Genomic DNA, 5,304 nt, shown 5'->3' with positions numbered 1-5,304 from the left:
ACAGGGTCAGAATGACTTCTAGATCCTCTGTTCTGTTTTTATAAAATCATTATAAATTTTACAAAAATGGTTATAAGATTAAGTTTATATTCTTAGACTCCTTAATGAGTCTAGTTTCAAATGAAATAAACGGGAACATATTTTGAATTCTTTACAATGAGAAATTTGATTCGTAGTGAAGAGTGGTCAGATTAGTCAAACAGTGAAACAGGGGAAACTTTAAGAAAAATCTGGTATTTATTGGCCAAACCAAAAATTCTGAAAATTTTATGGATATAAGATATATGAGTTTATTTTCAGGAAAAATTAACGGCAATTGATTTGGAGTTTCTTAGCTCCAGTTATAAATGATTTAGTGACTGTTGCTCAGGAAGACAGCTTACAGTGAAATTATGATTATGTGGTAAATATTGACAAAAATTTGTTAATGAGTTGCTTATTGATTTCTTATAAGCTTACTATGATCTGTATGTGTGAAAGTCGAATATATATATATTATATATTCTGAAAGTGATGCTTGAATAGTCGAATAATGACTAAGTTTAAAATTGTTGAATTTAAGCTCAAGAGCATAGAGGGGCAAATTCGGATAAGGGAAAAGAGAAAGTAATCGAATAGCCGTTGTAATCATTCGACAACATTCGAGGTAAGTTCTTAAGTGTTTAAGCTTGATTCCTTTTTATATGCCTAAGAGTTAAATTAATATGGCAAAGAGAATGTAAATTTTATTTCGTTAATATGCCGAATATGTAATGATTTAAGGCTATAAGCCGATTATGGCTATTATGCTTAAGCTGAATTGGATTTAGAAATTTGATGCACTAAATGAGTGTTACAATGAATAAACTATGCCGTATATGTGCTGGTAGAGATATCACGATTTGTGATTATTAAATATCTAAAGGAAACGATGATGTGTATGAAATTATTATTATTAGTCCTTTGTCGTAGCCGAATGTGGCTTGGTACTAAAGTGATTAAATGTGAACTTCGATGAGGTAACTGTTAGTGATCGATGATATAAGTTATGCATTATAATATATATTCGGGTTTCAAACCTAGCAGGCGTAATGCCGGTGAAATGACATCGGACTTAAAGGTCTAGCAGGCTTATGGCCGGTGATGAAATCAGGTTATTACCTAGTAGGCAAATTGTCGGTAAACTATTAAAAGTGTGGTGCTATAAAACTATGGGCTAATACTATATGTGAATTCGTTCCGTAAAGTAAATTATTCAGTACGAACAACCTAATTAAGTACATGTGAATTAAATGAATTTGATGATTGATGTGAATCGAACATATAAGAAATGGTTTCATGTTTATGTTCAACTATGAGACCTTGTGTTAAATCGACAATCGATTTCGTTCAATACATTAAGTTGGTCAGGTATGCGATATGTACTTATGCATGTTAAATCGATTGGAATTGAATCATAAATGTGAATTGAGAAGCATAGGTAAAAATGCCTATGTCATATATGTGAGTAAGGATAAAATCATCGTAAATTATCGATAAGGATGGGCTATATGCGGAACCATCTTATAATTTCTAATTTGAATAGTTGTGTGCAAATCAGTAAGCAAGATGTATTGTATTGAGATGATGCTTCAGTGAAAATATACATATGTTCTTTGTGTTGAATGAATATTAAATTAAAGTTATGAGCCGTATGTGACTAGCATATCTAGTCGAATTTGATACTATCAAATGATGTACTAAGATATGTGTTCCAATATGGAAATTAAACCCTATGTGGTTGAAAGGATGAAAATCTTTGTTCATAGATATGTGTTTCAGTTATACATGATTGAAGTGTAAGTTATGAAAGTGGGAAAGAATAGGTGAATTGTCTATCAAAATATGATATTCGGGCTTCGGGCCTAGCAGGCTATAATGCCGGTGAAACGATATCGGGCTTTGAGCCTAGCAGGCTATAATGCCGGTGAAATGAAATGTTATGTGAGTTCGGTGTTCCTTGTAAGATAGGGATTTAGTCGAATGTTAAAGATGAAATGATAGTGTATTATATCATGCTTATATGGCCTAATGGTAAGTATAACATGTTGGTAAATATGCAATGTGCTTTTATAATCGATTGACAAGTTTGAAATGAATGTGAGTGAAATGTTATGCATAACTATCAAATGCTAAGTGTGAAAATGAGATGAAAGAAAAGTGTTTGAGATGTGTTAATATATGATTAAATATGCATGATATTTGATGTGTATCCGGGCTTAAAGACCCGCAAGCTTCATGCTGGTATTATATCCGGGTTAAATCCATGAGCTTCGTCTTTGGTATTATATCCGGTTAAATCCCGAGCTTCGTCTTTGGTAATATATCCGGTTAAATCCCACGAGCTTCGTCTTTGGTAATATATCCGGTTAAATCCCACGTGCTTCGTCTTTGGTATTATATCCGGTTAAATCCAAAGAGCTTCGTCTTGGTATTATATCCGGTTAAATCTGCGCAGCTTCGTCTTTGGTATTATATCCGGTTAAATCCGCAGCCTAGTAATCGGTATTATATTCAGGCCTTGAGCCTAGCAGGCTATTATGCCGGTGAGATACTATTCGGGCCTTTGAGCCTAGCAGCCTATAACGCCGGTGACATGATATCGAGCCTCGAGCCTAGCAGAAGAAATGTCGGTGAATGAATAAAAGTTTAAGGTTAAGGCACCTCGTGTTAGATTGACAAATGAATACATTCAATACGTTAAGAGGGCCAGGTACGCATTATGTACTCATATGTGAGTTTGATTTGAATTGAATCATAAGTGTGATGTGATACATATGTGAATAAATGTTATAACTATATCTATGATCATGATACACCTGGTCAGGGGTGAAAGTATGTGAAAGTATTTGATTTAATTATGTTATATGAATTCAGATTAAGTGTGATAAGAATGTTGAACGTGCATTATGTGCTTGTGTATATTCGGCCAGATGGCAATATACCTAGAATATAGCCTCTTGAGAAATTGAATAATCGAAGTATAACTGCGTTTATTTGTTTGCATTGCTTAAAACTCACTAAGCTTATAAAAGCTTACTCATTGTTACATTCCTCTGCTTTTATAGATTGTTGACTCAGCACTGCTCGGGTTGGAGTTCACCAAGATATTATCACATTGTCGAGCTCACGCTATTGGTGTAAGTAAATCCTAGTATTTCGGGTCTATGGCATGTGTAGGGTTTTAATGTTGAGTATGTGATATTATAATTTAGTCAAAGGTGTTGGCTTGTATTGATAAAGTGTTTTGGCCATGTGAATTGGCCTATGTTGGCTAGTGATGTTTTAGGCCTCGTAAGCCCATATATGGGACAGATTACATATGAAAAGAAAAGTTTTAAATTGACTAAAATTTTTCGGCACGATTTTTGTGTGATTGGCTGAGTTTAACTCGGGTAACACCTCGAACCCTGTTCCAGCAAGGGATACGGGCGAGGGGTGTTACAAAATATGCAAGTGAGGTATTGATATGTATTTGTTAGATGAATGGATTATGCATGGTATTAAATAGGTAATTGAATAACAAGTTGAATTGGTATATAATGTGTATTGAAATGGTTATTTTGGTTTCCAATTGAGTTGTAAAAATGTGGTCATTTATACTTGTGAATGCTTGTGTATATAGGGTGGCAAAATAGTTTTGCAAATAGCCTATTTTTGTCCACACAGGTAGGGACACGGGCGTGTGTCTCAGTTGTATGTGACATACGGTCATGTTACACGGCCGTGTGTCCCCTGGTGTAGAAATGGAATTAAAGTTAGTATGCTCCACATGGCCTCACACACGGTGGTGTGACCGGCCATGTCATACAAGTCAGTATACCTTACAGTTTTGGCACGGCCTGATACACGAGCGTGTGTGGCCATTTCGAAGGGAACACGGGCTAGACACACAAGCGTGTGGCTGGCCGTGTGACACAAGTTAATATGTATGCCCTATTTTCACATGGTCTAAGACCCGGGTGTGTGACACTTGAAAAGTTAAAATTTTTTCTAAATTCCTAAAATTCTAATATGTTACCGATTTAGTCTCGAATGCATGATTTAAGCTTTGTATGCTTGATTTAAATATATATTGAATGTGAATGAATGTTATTGACTGAAATAAGATGTTATTTGATATATGATTCTTCTAAATTGAGTTACAAGTCCGGTAATGCCTCTTCACCTATTCCAGCGGCAGTTACGGGTTAGGGGTGTTACATTACCAGTAAAGAGGTTAGGGTACTATTTTAGCATAGCTTCCTCGGGTTCCCACGTAGCTTCCTCTATCTCGTGTTTATGCTAGAGAACCTTTACTAGGGATATACATTTATTTCTCAACTCTTTGATTTCATGAGCCAAAATCTTGATCGGTTCTTCGTTATACGACATATCAGGTTGAATTTCAACATCTATCAAAGAAATCACATGTGACGAATCAGATCTGTGACGACGTAGCATAGAAACATGAAAAACATTATATATCTTTTCAAGTTCAGACGGTAACGATAATCGATATGCTACAGGCCCTATTCTTTCAACGATCTCATACGGCCCGATGAATTACGGACTTAACTTTCCTTTCCGGCCGAATCGAAGGTGACACCTTTAAAAACACTCTATCTTCGACTTGAATTCAATTTCTTTACGTTTCAAATCTGCGTAGGATATTTGTCGATCTGAAGCTACTTTTAAACTATCGCGAATCATTTTCACTTTTTTCTTCAGTTTCTCTAATCAACTCAACCCCATGAATCTTTTGTCACTCAATTCAGTCCAATACAGCGTAGTTCGACATTTGCAGCCATATAAAGCTTCGTACGATGCCATCTTTATACTCGTTTGGAAACTGTGGTTATATGCAAATTCAATCAACGATAAGTATTTTTCCCAACTACCTTCTGTAATGCCCTGAACCCGAGACCGTCGCCAGAGTCGAGCACGAGGTGTTAACGGACTTAATTTATTAATTAAACAACTCAAACAATTTATTTTAGAACTTCTAGACAAGCTGGCTAACTGGGTCACAGTAGCATAAAAATTCATATCTCGAGTTACGAAACTCAAAATCCAATTCCATAAATTTTTCCTGAAACTAGACTCATATATCTATCAACTAAATTTTTTCTAGAATTTTTGGTCAGACCAAATAGTACAGTTTATTAGTTAAAGTCTCCCCTGTTTCAGGGTTCGACTACTCTAACCCTTGTGTATTATGAATTAAATATCTTCATGTACAGAGTTTTAATTATTATACCGTTTGTTTCTTATAAAACTAGACTCAATAAGAAATCTGTACATGTA

The sequence above is a fragment of the Gossypium arboreum genome, chromosome 6, assembly GCF_025698485.1.
Source record: "Gossypium arboreum isolate Shixiya-1 chromosome 6, ASM2569848v2, whole genome shotgun sequence".
Taxonomy (NCBI): Eukaryota; Viridiplantae; Streptophyta; class Magnoliopsida; order Malvales; family Malvaceae; genus Gossypium; species Gossypium arboreum.
The sequence above is the reverse complement of the archived record's forward strand: the minus strand, read 5'-3'. Positions refer to the sequence as shown.